Source organism: Camelus dromedarius, chromosome 15, assembly GCF_036321535.1.
Source record: "Camelus dromedarius isolate mCamDro1 chromosome 15, mCamDro1.pat, whole genome shotgun sequence".
NCBI lineage: Eukaryota > Metazoa > Chordata > Mammalia > Artiodactyla > Camelidae > Camelus > Camelus dromedarius.
This window is the reverse complement of record NC_087450.1, coordinates 54701989-54721533: the sequence shown is the minus strand read 5'-3', so window position 1 is coordinate 54721533 and position 19545 is coordinate 54701989. Positions and strand designations below refer to the sequence as shown.

General features: G+C 44.9%; 1 long non-coding RNA gene across 3 annotated transcripts in view; it reads right to left on the bottom strand.

The window, feature by feature from the left end:
- Positions 1–19545, bottom strand: part of LOC116157362 (uncharacterized) — a 271892-nt gene that overhangs the window by 98839 nt on the left and 153508 nt on the right. The window contains exon 1 of one of the 3 annotated variants that reach the window (XR_010384272.1): positions 10430–10790. The exons of the other annotated variants lie outside the window; for them this stretch is intronic. This is a non-coding gene — a long non-coding RNA (uncharacterized LOC116157362). Of the gene's footprint in view, positions 1–10429; positions 10791–19545 lie in introns of those variants that run through there. 3 annotated transcript variants of the gene reach the window in all.

The following is a 19545-nucleotide window of genomic DNA, read 5'->3' as shown; positions in this document are numbered from 1 at the left end:
CCACCAAAAATCTCTGTTTGATGAATTCCCACTTATTCTTTTTGGTTTTCAATAATACCTTGACCCTAGAAGCTTTCTGCAGTAGACAAAATAACAGCCACCCCAAAATCTCTACATCCTGAGCCACGGAACCTGCAGGTATGTTCCCTGTTACCTTGTGGGTATGACTGAATTAAGGATCTTGTGATGGGGAAATTATCCTGGGCTACCTCAGTCCAATGGCCGAATTGTGTTCCTCAGGTCCCGTATATCAAAATCCTAACCCCAAGGACCTCAGAAAATGATCTTATTTGGAAATAGGGTAATTGAAGAGGCTAAGATGAGGTCATACTGAAATATAGTGGCCCTTTAACCAGATATAAGTGGTGCCCTTATAAAAGGCCAACAGACCACCAGAAACCAGGCAAAACTCCTGGCACAGACACTCCCTCACAGCCCTCAGAAGAAACCAACCCTGCCAACACCCTGACCCCACACTTCTAGCCTCCAGGATTGTAAGACAATAAATTTCTGTTGTTTGTAGCTTTGCACTCTGTTACTGTGGCCCCAGCAAATGAATACAGGCTCTTAAAGGTGAAAGAGGGAGGCAGGACAGGAGTGGAGAGTGACGCAGAGGTAGAAGAATGGTCAGAACTTTGAAGATGAAGGAAAGGGACCGTGTGCCAAGGAAGGAGGGCAGCGTCTAGACACTGGGAGCCTCCAGAAAGCAACGCAGCCCTACCTGCACTTTGATTTTAGCCAGTGAGACCTGAGTTGGACTTCTGATCTATACACCATCATGATAGTAAATCTGTGTGGTTTTAAGTCCCTAATGGTAGTAACTTATTACAGCAGCCACGGCAAACTAATACACTTCCCAGGGTTTAAGTCCTTCACGTCCACTCCCTGCACAAGGCCAGCTCCTGTCACTCTGGCTGGACAGGAATATCTTAAAGGCAAGGGTCAGGTTTTACTCGTATTCTGATCTCCCAGGCAGAGCAGTTACTCCGTAAATAAACGTAGGTTAATGTATGTTGATGAATGTGTCTTTCAGCATTTTCACCGCTAAGCTACTCGCGTTTTAGTTTTCTGGATTAGAAGCTCATTTTGTTTACATTTCTTAATCAACTTTATTACATTTGATTGGACTACTCTAAACTGTCCTAAGCTCTTCTGAAATTCAGAACAAAAACAGAAGAAGACTTTGAAGACCTGGGAAGAAACAGGACCCATCGGGAAAGTGTCCCTGGCAGAAGGCTGTGATGTGAAGTCACTTGACCTAATTTGCTGCAAATCACTCCTGAGTATATCGCAGTGGGCAGATCTGAAGGGACAATTTCACAGGAGTTGAGCTGAGCTGATCCTTAGCCATCTGCAAATCCATTTAGTCTTAATGGTGAAATAATAATAAATTTCGTTATGATTTATTGAAAACTTCTTCTAATGATTCTAGATATGTTTATGGAGTCATTTTTTTTTAATGTTGGAACTGCAAGTCCAGCTCTCCATGTCCCTGTGCTAAATAAATATCGCTAAGTATGAATGAGATTCTACTAAATGCTGAATTAATTATGGATTCTCCAGGATGTCCTTGATTGCAAGCTCCGCAGCAGCCTTGCCACAGAGTTAAAATGTATTACAATCTGTCTCTGCAACAGAAGAATCCCTCATTTCGGACAATGGAGAAGCAGCTGATAGTTACAATTAAGTCAAATCCAACCAGATGGAAACCTCAGTTGTAACAAGTGCTGAACAGCGCCTTTGTGCGACTGTAACTCAAACATTTTTTAAAGTTATCACGTGTGCTGCATCTTTACACTTTATCTCATTTAATCCTCCCCTCAGTGTATGAGGTAGCTTTTCTTATCACTAATGTGTAGATGAGGAAACCAAAGACAGGCAAGTGGAAAAGACTTAAGCAAGGTCATGTAGAAATTTAACAGTAGATCTGAAACCTGTATAAACCTCTGACTAGAGCACCATTTGCCTCTAATGCAGTGGAAGAGCACAAACTCCAAGAGGAATAGAGAACTCATTCTCCGACTCCAAAATGATCACAGTTTATCAAAAGCATTGGCTCTTGCTTTTCAGATTTGAAGGGGACACTGGATACATAATCTCCCACGTCTTGGCACATGAGCTGCCTCACCAACGAGGAACCTGGCACTTAGCATAGGTTAGTGAAGGAAGGAACCGGAACCAGAATCCAGGTTTCCATCACCTCCCTTGGCTCTCCTCAGCAGCACACACAGAGGGAACGGTTTGCAAAGAATTACAGCAACTGTATCACCCAGCGCCAAACAGTGAAGAAACCACAGCAGCAAGGTTGCTTAGAGCTGGCTGGGGTGCATGCAGGGAGGATTCTTGCAAGTGGCAGGCTCAGAAGCAAGCAACCAACCAACGAAATGGAAGCACAGCCTTAGAAGCAGAGGCTGGCGTGTGCTTAATGAATCATCGGTAAATATCATACAGGACTAGACATGTAAGCAAGTTTGGCCATAACACAATGTCACAAGGGGAATGGCAGGAATTGGAAGGCATGAAAATATATCTGTACGAGCAGCTCTTTCTGCATGGAATGTATTTTCCCAGCTTTCCCCAACCTTCTGGCTACTGAAATATCATTCACGTCCAAACCAAAGGCCACTTTCTTCATGAGCCTCTATTACCTTCCCGTGGCAGAAAGGTCTTCTCCAGTCTCACTTTATTTGCTCCAACAGCAGAGCATGCATTTTGGTCTCACTCAACTTATATCAGTGAGTTGAGCAGGTGTTCTCTCTCTGAAGGATTCTTGAGGGCAGAGATTCTGTGTGATTCACACCCTCTGATCACCTGCAAAGTCAGAAGGAGGTAGGACATGAGATGACCCCGGAGGCAGTGGGAAGGAGATGTCTCTGAAGACACGATGGAGCGGAAGGGGTATTCATAAAATCTTTAATCAACTGGCCAAACTGAGGAAAGAAGAGAGACGTTGGGACCAAGTGAGAAGCTGAAAAACAGCAGATCTTGTTTCAGCTGCCCGGAGGCTCAAAGGCTTACCCAATTTTTGAGCAGAAGGGCAGGCCAAGGAAGACTGACCTGGATAAGCTGGGTGGCTAGTGAGGCCACGTGACCCAGGATCGAAACACAGAAGATGAACATTTGGTGGGATTTCTTGGATGTTTCTGAGACATTTAGCTCAGGTAGAGCAGGAGCAAGACAAATATTTAAGTGATGCAGAAGGATGTGATCGCTCTGAATCCCTGTGGAGCCCAGCTGGTTGGGACAGATTCAGGAAGGATTCTTGGAAATAGCAGGCTCAGAAGCAGGCAACCAATCAAAGAAATGGAAGCACAGCCTCAGAAGTAGAGGTCTTCAGAATGGGCTCCAGGACATTCAGTGCACAGATGTCCTCAGCTCCTTCCTGCCATTGTCCACCAGAGCTCCCCGCAGATGCAGGCACTGCTGTCCACCTTTGCCTCCATTTCTGATGCTTCTTCCTCTCCAGTCATCTGACACCTGCTGAGCACACTTCTACCCAGTGCCTTTCTGATCGTGGTTCCATTGCCTGGGATGCCCCCAGCAGGTGTCCACCTGGCTTGCTCCCTCGCTTCCTCCATGTTTTTCCTCAAAAACTCCTTTATCAGCAAGGTCTTCCCAAATATTAAAATGAAAAAAGCAAATCATCTCTCTGTTCACCCTCTCTCTCCATCTCTCCGACCCTGCTTTACTTCTCAGCACAGTCATTTTCATCATCTGACTCCCTACATATTTACTAATTTATTTATTTCTGTCTCTCACCTGGAAGCATGTAAGTTTCCTGGGGGCAAGGACCCGTCCATCTTGAGCTCTGATGTATCCAAATGCGTATGGCAATGTTTGGGTCGCTGTAGGCACTAAATGAACATACGCTTAATGAAGAAACCAGAATGCTACACTACTTTTAGCTACAAAAAGAAACCTTTTGTCCATCACTCTACAGAAAATCATGCTGCCTGGCTCCACCTACGTCCCTATCTCTAACACCAGCTTGAATCTAGATGAGATTAACTGCTGATTTGAATCCAATGCATGTTCAAGGGCTGACATTTCAAACCTTCAGCTACTCCAAAAGCCCCAATTCTAACTGAATTATAGATTTTGCCTCTCCTTCTGTATTAAGTCCCAGCATATGCTGCCGCTGAGCCCACCCAAGTTATCACAAGATGTGGGTCTGATGCTCAATATCTCTTTCCCGAAAGATCTGAAAGAGTGTAGCAGAAAGCACCGGTTGGAAGCCTCGCACAGCATTCCTGCAACCATTCCAGCTCATTTTGAACAGAAGCTGATACAGACTGACTACCTTTATGTGGTAGCAATTTATCATGCTTAGAGTCTCTTTTTTGAACATCAATCTTATAAATTTACCAGGAGACATCATAGTGTAAATATATTATTCATAAACTAGAGTGAATCCCCACTCACCAGTATAACGATTTTGACAATAAACAATAACATGTAAATGGGTTTTTCTTCTTTGTAAATTTTTTTTCTTATTTGGAGACTCGACAAAATACATCTTTAAGCAGGACAAAGAGCAGCAGAAAGGATTCTCTGAGCAAGAGCATCGGAGAGGAACCTGGATTAAATGCACAAACACAAGGGAACACTGTTGAACTGAGATAATTTTTTCTTTTCAGGGTTGCTAAACCATTTAAAAATCCTCATCGTTTCTTTTAGTTGTACCAAAAGCTAGTTATTCTAAGCCACTGGGCATTCTGGGTAAATACTACATGCCTAATAATTCTCAAATGGCTGGAAGATAAGGCCACTGATTATAAAAAGCAGCCAAAAAGTGGTATCTTAACATAGGTATCGTATATGTAGAGTGAAAAAAAAAAAATGCATGATTCCTATAGTTAGAACTGAGTTCATCATTTCTCAAGTTACTATTAGCAACGATCTTAAATTTACTTTCTCTCACGTGCAAAGGGAGAATCATACTATACTTTACCCTATATCACAAGATATATAGGAGTTAAGTAAATTAATGCACATGGCCATGTTTAATGACAAGGTATAATACAAATATGACAGATCATTAACACATTTTGATGCAAGACTATACCAAATTAATGCAGAAACTTTAATCATAACATATGTTGGGAAACAACAAAAGAGCAACTGAAAATGTTACAATGAACGAGCTTACTTCTATTAGAGACAAGGGGAAAATGTGGTTGAACCTGGGATAGAAATCTCTAATTTGCATGTTTGGTTTAATTTTATAAGTCACACTGGAATTTAGTAGCCATCACACAATTCAGATCAATAACTTACACAGCACGCAGAGTTCATATGCAAGTCAAAATATCAGGTTGAAGTAATCTGACACTCCACGTGGGGTAATACTGACGTGTAACTCAGAAATGACCTGCGTCTATAGACTTCAGTTGGTGACCTCCGGGTTCAGGAACTATTCTTTGTTATTGAATGGAACTGATTTTAAGAAGCTTTTGGGTTGATGAGATGATCTTTCTCTTGGTAGGCCTTGGTATTTCCAAGAAGCATGAAATAAGTACAAGTAAATATAGCCCCTCTGCTTTGTCGTCTGCTTTCTGTCAGTTCTATTAAATAATGCTCTCAGGAAAGATTATGAGTCTATGAAAATACAGAAGTAATTAAAGAAACTGTCTATACATTTTCCAATGTGCTGATGGAAAGAGTTCAGAGAACTGAATTGTTGAATCTGTTACTATTCTCGTGAACTTGGACCAATGATTTGATCTCTCAGAGATGGGGTTTCTTCAGCTGTAGAGTGGGCTGGCAAAGTTAAATTTTACTTCAGTGTGCTATTTAAAGACGCTATGACATTCTACAGAAACAGTTCTGAACACTGAAGAACATCATATGCGTTGTACTACTAGTAATGGTCAGTGTTGTTATAAACAAGAAGCAAGGAAGACATAGTCATTTACAGTCTCTGGGCCTGAGACACACCCTCAGCAGAAGTGGAAATGAATTTGCGCCTGGCTGATTCTCAGGACGGCTGCAAAGCTCAAATGACACCATGTGTCTGAAGGTGCTTTGCAAACTGTACTGAGTTTGACAGAGTGGTTAACATGCCGATATCTCCTCATAGGCACTGTCTTAAGATGTTGAATTTTTCAGATCTTTTAGAGGCAGAAGCGTCTGATCACACAGCTAGGTTTCCTCTCCTTTCATTACATATTTACTCATCATCCCTCTGGATAATTAACTGAAAGCAAAACAGGCAGGAGGTAGACCAGAAGTAAATGTTGCAGTTAGACGCACAGTACGATTTGGAGGTGTGGAGAAGAAAACAGAAGGAAGTTAACAGACTAGGTGCCACCGAGTTTGCACGAGATCATAAATAAATACTGGCACCAGAATTCAAGCCCAGATCTGTCTCCTGAGAATCTGTACTTTGGAAAACATTAAGGCTCACCGTATCACATCACCTCATTTTACAAGTCCAAGAAATCAAAGATCAGAGAGAGAAACTGACTTGCCCAAGGTCACACAGCTATCAGTGGCAGAGACTAAAACCCCGGAATCCCAACCACATCTCCTACTTCCAGTCAGTGCACCTTCCTCCATAACCCTGCGATCAGGGTCTAACAGTGGCTAGTGCAGCATTTCAGCTGAAGGGCACAGAAAGAGACGACAGGGCACAATCCCTGCTTGCCGCCCTCCAGTGACTCCCAATCTAGGAGCCTCCACTTGAAAATGTGCCTCATGTGTGCAACCCAGGATGATCTCTTGTGACCATCCCTCTTTTTCAGATCACTTTTACACATTTTCGGTACGGGGGGCTGGACAGAGTGAAGGCAAAGGGGAGATGACTGAGTAAGTCTGAGTTGGAACCTGGTTATTTGTGATTTTTTAAAAATTCACAATTCACAACAGGTGATTCTAACACACACTATGAGGGATAATAATCACAAATGTGATTCTTTTTTACAAATATTCATACTATTTTTTACTTAATATGAGTTAGTCTTATATCCTTAGTTAAGACCCTGGACTAGGACTAGAGATTGTTTTTAAGTGGATCAGAAAAAGTTACACAGTTTTTTTAAGCCATATGCCAAGAATCACACCTAGGGTGTGATCTAGGACACCCCCTGAGTCCTGACCAGACCTCACCCCACCTTCTCCCCAGGGCCCTCCCACTCTCCCACTCAAGCCCGAGTCTCCCATTTCTCAGAGAAGAGTGGCCCAGGTATTTAAAAGTATTTGGTCTTGTGTGCCCATAATGTGCATTTCCCTCACCAGTCTAGGGGCAGCCCCCGATTTTTTTTTCTTAACCCAAGATGCAAAGAGAGAGTCTGTCAAGGCTGAACCCACCCCCACTCATTTAATTTACAGTGAAAATTACAACCAACAAAGAGAACAGCTGTTCTGTGTCTTTTGACAAATACTTTTTATCCCTGTAGAAGAATTATGTGGCGAATCAAATTTTAGCCAGACTATTTCTCATGAAGAATCAGAAAGAGAGGAGGTAAGTGTGAAAGCTTAGCATCAAATTGCATTAAGTAGGCCAGCCTGGCACACCAGGCAAGAAGAATCCTTGGGTTGTGTCCAGGACAGTGCCGGGATGGGCACAGCCAGGGGACAAAATTCCTCTAGAAATTCCTTGACAGTGTTCACATGGCAGCTCCAGCCTGCTATGCGGTAGTGCTCAGTGAAGACCAGTTGGTTGTTGGAATAAAAAAAACTACGTCTTAGGCATTGGCCCTTCATGCTTTAAACCCATCTGTACCACTTAATCTACACCATCTTACACACTGCTCCCTTATCGACTTCTCCCACCGTCAGTCAGTCAGTCCAGGCTGCTGTGACAAAGTACCACAGACTGACAGACAGAAATTTCTCACAGTTCCGGAGGCTGGAAGTCAGGATGCTAGCCTGGCTGGGTCTGATGAGAGCTCTCTTCTTGGTTTGCACACGGCTCTGTCTTCACATGGCGGGGGGGGGGGGGGGGAGGTGAGTAAGTGCTCTCGTTTGTTTTCTTATAAGGACACTAATGTCACCAGCAGGGCCCCCCTTCAAGATCTAATTACCCACCAGGGGCTTAGGGTTTTGGCACCGGACTCCGGGAGGGCACAAGCAAGCATTCCACTGCCTCCTTCTCCCTTTCTCTTTCTCCACAATTCCAGTCAGGGGCTTTGCTGCCTCCTTTGGCCAACAACTAATTTTGGATTAAACATCTCCATTTAGACTATGACATCCCCTCCACACTGATATTCAACCTCTGGCTTTGCCTAAGGCTCAATGAGACCAAGAAGTCAGACTTGGGGGATCAGGCAGCCTGGCCTTGCAGTAGCTGTGTCATAAATGTTTGTTAAACAAAAGAACGCCAGGGTCAGTTCATTGTGTTTCACTTTGGATGAGAAGAGCTGAAATCCTTAAATAAAATACATCTGGAATTATTTTGCTAGTAGATAACAGACTACCGTTTATTTCCAGAGATCCGTCTAAAGGAAATACGACACGGCTATGTTATTCACAAAGAAACAAGACGCAGATAGATTAGATACAGATGAAGAGGTGGGCACGTGTATACACATATTATATATATTGCTTTCAGACAAAACAGTTCTACAAACTTCTGAGGTGTATGACCATATAAATGAATCAAACATGTCTCATCAAAGCATCTGAAGGATCTATAATTTCTAAAATACAAAACATCTCCGAAGCTCTACTATTGACTTCATGGATCGCCTCAATGATTATCTTCTAATCCAGTGCAAGAGGCTGGTTAGTGTTTCAGCGTGAAATGTAATTTCCAATTAACCTGGGTCTCACACCTGAGGACCTTGCTGGGAGTCAGTAGGTTGAATACATGAATAATAAGTGTATGAGGACTATGTTCTTGTTGGCCTTTTAGGCAGGCTGTGAAACCCCTTCAGCGGACATTTTCCCACTTTGGGACGGGGAAGGGGCAGATGCCTCTGCACGGGAGGGAAAAGCACTCTGATGAAGCAGCCATCAGTGCACGTACAGAACGTCTGAAAAGGAAACTAACATGAATTCCTCATTTGCCGTGTGACAAGTGCGTCACACCCACCGTCTCTTTCTGGTTCACATCAACCACTGAGTAGGCAGCACAGCCCCTCTTCTATAGATGAGGGAGATGGGCTGATCGTGAGGAAATTACCTACCACTTAGGTTACAGCAGTGGAATGGCTAATCTTGGGCTTGAATCAACCCATCTGTGTGATTCCAAGGCTCATGCTCTTCAACTCCATGCTGACTCTTATTGTCTGTTCTCTGCCTACCCTCCCCCCAACCCCGCCCACAGATTACGTAGGACAGCAGAGCTTCCTAGACCAGAATGACCTGTTTTCCAGGAAGCCTCCCCACAGGGGAAAGTCAGAGCTCTTTCTCACACTCCTTATCTTGTTAACCCAAGAATGGAGAAGCTGAAGTGGTGGGTCAGGATCCCCGTTCATTCTCACCCCTCTCTAGGCAGCAAGCAGTCAGCATTTACACTATGACTAGTTGGAGAGGATAACTGTATTTAAGAACCCGGGTGTGACCCCCGTCAGGGCGATCAAAGGCAGCTTTTGTGATTTAATGCTGTTCCAAAATAGTCAAGGGAGTGGCCCCTAATTAAGGAGTGAAACTCTAAGCACCCAAGAAAGAACCAACCAACAATCATGAGACCTTTGAGGTTAACACAGCAGTTTTCCTGCATGACCTCATTTTCAGAAAAGAAATCACCGTTTGTTAAGGCTTCCCGTGTTTCCAGCACCATGAGGGGCACTTCATACCTGCTGTCTCAGGGACGAACAGAATAGCAGGTCGATGTCAGTGCCCTGTCTCACCGCCCATGATGCTGAGGCCAGGGAGCAGGGCGATGTGCCTGCTCCTCCTCGCCACTCGCTGCCCAGCATCAGCCTCGTGCCAGCTGCCCAGAGCTGCCGACTCTCATCCGTCCCTTCCTCAACTTGTTTCTAATTCTAGAACCAACCGGATGAAAGCACGCCAGTTCCCAAAAGCGAAAAACTGAGCTTACGTCTCACAAGTCTGTTTTGTTTCAACATGATTGGAATTATCCTAAAACTGAGAAACTACCTAGGAACAGTTGGGCATATTTCAGAGACAAGGTTCCAGTGTGGAAATCAAACGTGAATGGCTGTCGTGAATCTGGGAAGCGATGCACAATCTGGAAAAAAACTGCTTCCTTTCTAAGAGATCCAGGCCAAACATGAAGGCAGGAGAGGGGAAGGGAGTTAGCTACTCAAAACAGACACAATGTGTAAGATGCAAAAGCACGCACTACACCTGGAGGCTGTTAGGAACAAGGCGAGGGGGAAGGGATTGTAGTCCTCGGCTGATTTTAGGGACGCAAGGAACCATCCCACATTCCCCCGTAACGTCCTTCCAGCCTCACAGTCACAGGTGCAGGACAGGGCTCCAGTGAGGAGAACACACGTGTGTGGTCAAAAACAAGACTGACCTCGAGTGAGCCGGGTCAAGGTGCCAGTCTGCAATCTACCAGTTGGGTGGACGTCTGTGAAGGAAGCAGCCTCCTTTAGTCCTCACTCAGCATCAGCCCCACACTGCCTCTTCCATGAGGTTGTCATGACACTGAGACACAAACCAAAGAGGATACACAATCACTAATCATCCAAATGAAGGCAAAGTAGGTTTTTTTCCCCAAGGAGTTCACCAAGCTCTGCAATGAAAGCTCTGATTTTTAAAAGACTTGAACAATTGATGGCACAAACACACACAATAGAACAAGGTCAAGAAAGCTTAGGAGAAACCAAGAAAGTTTTTTGTGTATTTTTTTTTTTTTGAGAAAACTATTCTGGCCTAAGAATAAAGGATTTAAGTTTTGCAATAAGATAAACAAAAATGAAGAACGGCTGGGTTGGCTTGGGCAGGGGACATAGTGTCAGAAGTGACTATGTAAAAGCAGAATGAGTCAGAGTCAGCGCTGGCCCTTTGTCACTAAAACCGTTAAAGAAAACTAGACGTTTACCAGTCAGAAATGGTGCCAGGGGATTCCCACATTGTGTGAGATGTTAAGGCAGGTAACTTGAACTTGTCCTCTCATAGTAAGAGTTGATGAAAGGCCCCAAAGTAAGGCAGGATCCATGTCAAAAAGTTTAGGGAAAAAAAAAACAACTCAAGTTTACGTTAAATATATAGTTGGATTAATAACATTCTTCACGATACTGAGACATGGTCACTGGAGGAGGATGTGGTACAACACAGGGCAGAAAAAAAAAAAAGCAAGATATGCCATCATTAACTGGTTGTGGGATCCTGGGCAAGTCATTTCACCTAATAAGGATTTGGTCTCCTCATCTCTGGGAAGAGAGGGTTGGATTCTTCAGGGTAATCTTTAAAGTCACTCTGGCTCTCACAGTCTAGAATTCTTCTATTGCACAAAGGAGAGTTGGCCAGAAAACAGAACATTTCCTTTGAAAGAAGAATTGTCTGTGTATTGAAGAAAGATAACCTTAAAATTGGAGCAACAAAGAGGTTATCAAATCTGTCTTTGTAAACAAAGAATTGGGCATGGGGGAAAATAAAACCAAGCTAAAAAGAGAGTCATTTATAGCTTTATTACCACACAGCAGAAGCAGATCGTGGTAACTTTCATTCCTTTTGATGCTGTCTTCAAAATGACAAAACCCCAGATTACAGAGTGCTTTATACCCACACCTTCTTAAAAATATTACAAGATTCCTTTCTTAACCATTGTCTTTTCATTTAAGACTCTGACCTCCCTACCTATGTTCGCCCCAAAGTTTGATTTCTCCTCTCTGGGCTGCTCATTCCTTCTTTCCAAAATGCTCTTTTATAAAAGTCTGAGTCCTGCTTTGTATCTTAACACGTTTGCCAGTACATTTCTGCTCTTCCATGAGATGGACACTCCTTTCCAGGCACATCCAAACTCTAGTTTCCTTCTTTCACACGGCCTTTGAGGGAAAAGTCCATGATAGTCCGAGGACTCATTGTCCAGATCAGGGGACGGCCACTCCGGGAAGTGATGACTCCTTTCCCCCTCCCCCAGCCCTAGACACGCACTGCCCTTTAGCTTCCAGAAATCAGGTGACTTCTCCTGACATGAGTTTACTTTCGGACAGGTAACCCAGTGCAAAGTTTGGACAGGACACAGAATAGCTAAGCAAGGAGTAAAGGTCTACCACTGAATTCCTTAGTGGTGGTACGGGAGCATCAAGGGTAGAGGGGATGACAAAGGAAAGAAAGCTCACTTCTGCTAGATACTACTATGTGCCAAGCATTGTGTGAAGCACCTTAAAGTCATTATTCTATATTCTAGTTGCTCTGAAGTCATTATTCCATTGAATCAGCATAACCCAGCAACTATCGTATGTGAACATGGCGTTCGGAACTTTAAAGTCTTTATCCGCTGACTCATCACAATGCCCATTTCAAATCAACAACAACAAAAAAATGGCACCATGGAAGCCATTTCACTATTTACCATATGCTGATAACTGGCTACAGGAAGACTTAAATTCGAATCTTTCAACCTCATGTCCAGGGTCCTTTTCTTCTATCTGAGCTCCCTCCAAATTAGAGCATTAAAAGGCAGGCAAGCTGCCGGCAGAGCTGGAGTGAAGAAGGGGGCAAGTGGTTAGGGGCTGCGGCCGGGGTGAAGGTCCCCATGCACACGGCCCAGGGGCTGCAGACGGGGGTGCACCAGGCTTTCTTATCAGTGCATCCAGAAAAGGGCCAGGGGAAGGGGGAGGCGTGGAGCCTGGAAGCCAGCAGTGGAGGCACATCAAAAAAGGAGCGAGGCTCTGTCTTTGCTATGGTACATGAGCTCAATGGGTAGGCGATGTACTTAGAGTCAAGATGTGGAAAGATCACCCCGGCAGTGGTATTTGCCCTGGAACATCCCTTCCCTCCTGCCCAAGCCAGAGTGGTGGGGCAGAGCGGCTGTGTGGTGTCGCCACTCCAGCGAGCAGCACCTGCTTCATTCTCTGTGCCTAATGAGACGGCAGAGGGAAGTGCAACACTCGGCCGTAAACAGTAATCAACCCCGATCCATCAGGAGGCAAATTACGCGTTTGTGTGCACTGGAAGGGCTCAAAGCGCACTCCTGAGAGTGGTGGTGTGAAACATGCTCGGCCCAGCGGACATAAGAACATCCCAAGAACTAAGTTCACACCAGAAAAAAAAAAAAAAAACCCTGATATTTTTGTGACCTAAACATACCCCAGGCACTTTAAATACAATATGGTTAATCTACCTCCGTGACCAGCATGTGTGGCAGTTGACCAAATCCATTTTATAGTAGAGAGAAGCTCTGATGGGGTTGCTGCCACACACAACTCTAGGGGGCGCTGTTTTCTTTGTGGTCTATGTGAACGGCATCCCCTGAGGTTGGGGCAGTGAACAGCCAGCAAAGCTGTGCCTGGTGGCCCAGCTCAAAAAGCTCAAGTCACTCGCTCTAGATCATAAATACATTCAGGAATTGGCTCTCCTGTAATCTGAACCCAAGTCTTCCAGACTTCAAGGTCCATAAATGTGTTCTTCTCTAAGATATCAGAAATTCATTTTGAAATGGCAGAAAGGAAGGTGGGGGTTGGGTGGAGGTCTACTTTTTGTAGCTGCTTTTCCTTGGGGGTCTGTCTTCAGAGTTTTCAAGACGAAAGTGAGCATTCAGTCCAGGACTCCCAAGTGGGGATGCTGGCAAACAGTACATACAAGCCTATGAGTTTTAAGGAGGACTCACCCAGGCATTTCAGTGGGGTATCGGCCCTTTGTGTTTGGAATTGCTCAGCTCTGAGTTCAGGAGTCATTTCTGGTGATGGATCAGGGGGATGAGGGGACTTGGGAAAGATTTAGGAAAGCTTATGAATACTCATTTATAAACACTGATCAGACTTGGAGGAGGAGAGAGCTGCGAAGAGCCTTCTAAAGGATGTGTCTGGATCTGTATCCTGCATGGAAGTAGGAAAAGTAATTCAAGTGATGCTAGAGACTGGAAGGCCCCCGTGCTCTGTGCCGGAAGGCAGCGCAGCACAGCTGTGGGCATGCGCTGTGCAGGGTGCTGGGGGAAGTGCGGCGCTGAGACCGCCCTCCCAGGAGTTAACGACTTAGCATAGAGTATGGAGGTGAACTCCAGGAGGGGACATTAGGAAAAGTGGCATGAGGAGGTGGCATCGGTACTGAGCTTTCATTCAGTATCCTCAGTCCCTGAGGTTACAATGGTAAACAGGTAGGGGAAAGCTCTCCTTCCAGTGTGGAAGCCGCAGGGTCCTTACAAGTGGAAGAGCACGTCCAAAGAGAGAGAACAGAGAAATGGCAGCATGAGAAGAAACTTGCCCCAACGTGGCGGGCTTTCAATATGGAGGAGGATGACCACCAGTCAAGGAAAGTGGGCGTGGGCGGCCTCTGGAAGCTGAAAGAGGCAAGGAACCAGACTCCCCTAGGGCCTCCAGGAGGAACACAGCCCTACTCCAACCTTAATTTTAGTCCATTTCAGACTTCTGACCCACAGGATGGTTAGATAATGAATTTGCATTGTTTTAAGCCATTAGGCTTACGGAAATGTACTATAGCAGCAGGAGAAATCTAATACACACTGCACTTAATGCTGGCTGTCATTGCCATTAGTATTGGATAAAGCTCCAAAATAAAGAAGGTAGGGGAGAAGAAAGGAGACAGAAAAGAGAGAAATTAATTCTTGTTGGGAGTGAGAGATTCCTATTGAGAAGTGATGAGAAAGTGTAGGGTGTATTTGGAAAGCAGCCAATGATGGCCTGTGCCTTGATCAGGCCATACCTGAAGCAGGAATTATAGAGATGGAAAAGTGAAAGGCCTTCAGTGCCAAGCTAAAGTATGTATTCAGTGGAATGATATTCCAGGTACTCTGTGCCCATCATGGTTTCCATCTTTCCACCATCCCATCCTTCCCCTTTGGAAAATAATCTTGAATAATTTTTGTGTTTTCAAAGAAAGCATAGGAAATCAAGAATAGAATTTCTGGAGAGAGAGTTCTGAGGAAGTCTGGTATCAGGAATGGGCACCATTCAAGTCTACATAAAGGTGTGTGAGGTCCTTCTCAGGTTACAACAGAACAATGGCTTCCCTTATGGGGAAGGTGGACTCTGGATAAAAGATGTAAAGTGTCCCTGTAGCTCGCCGGCAAGAACTGACTATCACTTCTCTCGTCAATGTCATCTGTGGAATGGGTCCGCTTTTCTTGCAGACTGCTAAGATGATCAAAGGAGGTGACAGGAGTGAAAGAACTTTGTGAGCAGGAAAAGCACAATACATCTGCCATCAGCCTTCATCAGTCCCCAGGCTGCCGACAGCACCGAAAGGGAACGTGTCAGTCTACCCTGAGAGTTCAGGGCTGTCTGGTTTCAGGTTTGATCACACACACACACACACACATCTCCGTCAGAATCCTTCCCTTCATTTTGCACTCTCCTAATTTTTTCTATTCCCCTTCTAATCAGCTGAACCCTTTGATCACTATTTTGCCTCCTTGTTAAACAGATCCCTGAAGTGTACTTATTTGCAAACTGGTTTTACAACCCAAATTGCTCCTGCATAATGTACAAGCCTGTCAACGAAAGCTGCTGGGAGTGGCGATAATATTCACCAAAGAACTTATCAACAGAGGCAAGGCTGTTCTTTGAAAGCAGGAAGTTTTCCTGGAATATATATTCATCTTGGATTTTATTCCTATTTCATGACAGAGAAGTAGCACCAAAGTGTTTAAAGGTGATTAATTTCACTGGTTACACACTAATAATAATTTCATAATTAATCCACAAGATAACTGTTCCTAAAATTATCTGTTCCCAGTAAGTTTCAAGGTTGTGATTTTTATTGAGTTCCTCTTCCCTTTATAGGACCTCATATTGAGGTTTGAGTTGGCTCTTCGTAGACAATAAAAACCCACCTTGCTTCCATCTTGAAACTGCTTCTGCCACATGTAAACGAAGGGCTTTCCTTTCAAACTCTGCCTCCTCTCTTTCCCAGTCTGGAGCCCTGGGCAGATGGCATGTTGACCCACTCCCAGCAGGACCAAGCAGATGGACTGTCAGAGAGGGAAAGAGAGAAAGCCAAAAGCTAGCACAGAACCTGCCCATGTGGGCGGGACACACATTGGAAAACTAACCTGTTGCAGAGATGAATTCTGGAAGCACATCCCGGCAGGGGAATGGCTGCCCCCAGAGGATGTGGGCACACAGGGGAGTTTAATGACATCCCGGGCATCTGCACCTGACACTGGACTTCTGAGATGGATGGAGCTCAGCACTGAGCATCCGAACAGAAGGAGTCTGTCCTGGCACGGTCAACCATTTGCGGGAGTTGTCCGGTTTTCCTCTGTTCTCACCCTCTGGGCACATCCTCCTGCTCCCCTTCAGATAAATACTGCTCTCTTCTCTACCAAAAGTTGGGGATTTGCAGATACAAACTACTACATATAAAACAGATAAACAACAAGGTCCTACCGTAGAGGACAGGGAACTATATTCAAGATCTTGTAGTGACCTATAATGAAAAGGAATGTGTGTGTGTGAAAGTGAATCACCATGCTGTGTATCAGAGACTAACACAACTTGTACATCAGCTATACTTCCATTAAAAAATTTTTTTTAATTTAAATAAAGTTGCCCTGGGAAGATGAACTTTATCAGTTATACCTTTAATTTAAACACAATGTGAAATCTCAGAAGATCTTCAGTGATCACGAATTTTCGTATTCTCATTTTATGAGGCTCCAGAGAGCCTTGGTGGTCAGCTGCAGAGAGGAGGACCTTGACACACAGAGACAGCCCCGAGAAGCAGTCGCTGAATTAACTCTTTCTGGGGCTTGGTTTCCTAAACCTCGGCTCACCATTTGAAAGGTAAGGCTTTGCATGCCAGAGTGGGAAAACTGGGGGACAGAAGTACGAAGCCTTCCAAGGTCTCCCTAAAACAACCCCCATCACCACCAAAGGCAATTTCCATGCAGTTAATTCAGTCATTACAAATGGAGTGAGTCACTAGGAAGGTTTCAAAACTGCATGAGAAAGCCCAGAACCGGTGTCGTTTCTCTGCATTCAGGATCTTTGAGGAAGTCCGGAGAGGGCTCTTTTGCCAAGCTGGGATGTGGTTTGCATCCCAGGTCTGTCTTTCATCTGTCATTCAGGACTCAGTCACGGTGGCATGGGCCCAGCTGGGGGAGAGCAAAAGGCCTGGGGCTCAGCGTCCTGGCTTGATAGAGACATTCAGTGACTCCAAGAAAATCTTACCAGGCATTTGCTCCTGCTTTCCTTCTCCTTTCGGAAGAACCCGGCTAGCCTCAGTCCCCAGCTGCAGCTCTAATCTGCCCTGTCCCCAATAAAGGCACAGAATTTGCAAAGGTGAAGTGGTTAAATAAACAAACCCATCACCCACTTTACCACCGCATCTCGCACCCTTGCATGTGCTGTTTTCTCTACCAGGAAATCCTTCCCAACACATTTCCCATCCACTCTGCCTGGCAAACATCCATCATGCACTGAAGCCTTTCCTGCCTCGATTGCCCAGGATGACTTTGGAAGCCTCCTTTCCCACCTCCCACAGTGTGCGTGGCATCGCCTCTCTGTACTGGCGCTGATCTGAGAGTTCCTTTCACACGGGAGCCTCGCCTTACGCACCACAGTAACGAATTACTACACTAATAATCATTATTACTAATGTGAAGAAGTCAAAAAAGGAAGAAGAGAGGAGGAATCAATGAAAGAAATTCATCAATGAGGATGTCACTGGTCCTGGAAGGTGGCAGAACTGGAGTACAAGGAGAAGAGGACAGAGAGGGGCCACCAGACCGTGTCAGAGGCAGAACAGTGGTGCCCAGGCTGATTCCTTGTCATCCTCATGGTACATGGTGACCAGTGGGACAGGAATGCCCTCAACAGTCTGGTTTCAAGATGCCTGCTCTTTGGAGGAGAAGTGCACTTTTGCCTTAGCCTAGGGAAAGACGAGACTGACTTGAAGTTACTGACGTGGACCCAGAGTACAAGGGAGAGTTTAGTTGTCCAGCCTGGCATTGTGCCATCGGCCCGTCTAAATCCTCGGTACATCTGGGCTGTGGACGTGAGAGTTCTGTCCTCCCACAGAGGAGGTGGGAAGTAGAAGATGGAAGGAACGTTTCTAAAGTACTTTGGGGTAAGGATCCTTCACCTAGAATCACAGAGAAGGGGGTAAATCTAGGCCTGCCTGCCCCCAAACTGTGCCAGAAAAGAGGCCTCATCTCCTCCAGGTCTCCCCAGGAGTCAGCGTGTCACTTCTTCTTGGAAACCTCCTCTGCAGTTAGAATGTGTGAGCCCTAACCCCACCCCGTGCTCCTTACCTCCATCGCAGGATTACCTCTACGCCGGTTCTCTCTTGGGGTGGTTTGGAAAGCGTCTTTGCTTAAATGTCCCCCGGGGGACAATGGGAGACGACTTTCCCTGGTCAGTACAAGCAGCAGGGAATCCCTGCACACTGTTTGTGGTTTCTAAGCACATTCACACCTTTTATCTCATTCGAGTGTTGCAACAACCCAGTGAGAACTCTCAACTCAAACGTGGCTCTTGTCCAAAATCAAAGAGCTAATAAGACAAGGAAGCCTGGCTGCAACTCCCCAGGTGTCCACTCCAGTGCCTTGGCATGGTTGGAACCCCCTCTTGGAAGCAGTCTAATCTGTATGGGCGACCTGCTCGAAAGGATACATTCTGTCCCAGTTTGAATGATGGGGACATTTGGAGACACAGAGCTCTGCTCGAAAGATCTCTTCTAGTGCATCCTTTTCAACCTGAAAAGTTGTGGGAACTGCTTGAGCTAAAATAGCCTTTTCTTTGAAAGCTAATCATCACTAGCCCTGTGAAAGGAGTTAATGTAATTAACTCCTCATTAACATACAAGTCAGATGCCTGCCACCCCACAACTAGTCAATAGCCAGAAATAAACAAGAACATAGCTGATGGCCTTTCCAAACCTCCAGGGCCAGGACGAGGCACCTCTACCCAAAACTTGTTGAAATACTTCAAGAACCTGATTTATACTCTTTTCCCTTTGTATGGAGGTATGTGCATATAGCCTATTTCCCAGGGATATGGAAGCATAGACACCTGTCAAGAATTTCTAGCAAAGCACTCCTGTTACAGAAGCCTTCAGGATAATGTAAGGCCCTAGAAGGCTGAAGTCAGGGCTCATCCTGAGCCCCATCTCATCCCTCAGGCCCACAGAGAAGTGACTTGCCCACGTTTATAAAGCAACTTAGTGGGGAAGCCAGGATGGGAGCACCAAGTCCCACATTCCAAGTCTCTTGCTCTCTCTGCTCCACTGCGGTAACTTTCAGATGAACTCTCTGAAGTCAAAGCATTTTTAACTAAACATTTTTTTAATTTGTTGAAGTATAATTGATTTACAATGTTTCAGGTATACAGCAAAATGATTCAGTTTTATATATATATGTGTATGTATATATATATATATTCTTTTTCAAATCTTTCTCATTATAGGTTATTACAAGGTATTGAATAAAACTAAAAATAGAATTACCATATGACCCAGCAACCCCACTCCTTAGCATATACCTGGAAAAGATGAAAACCCTAATTC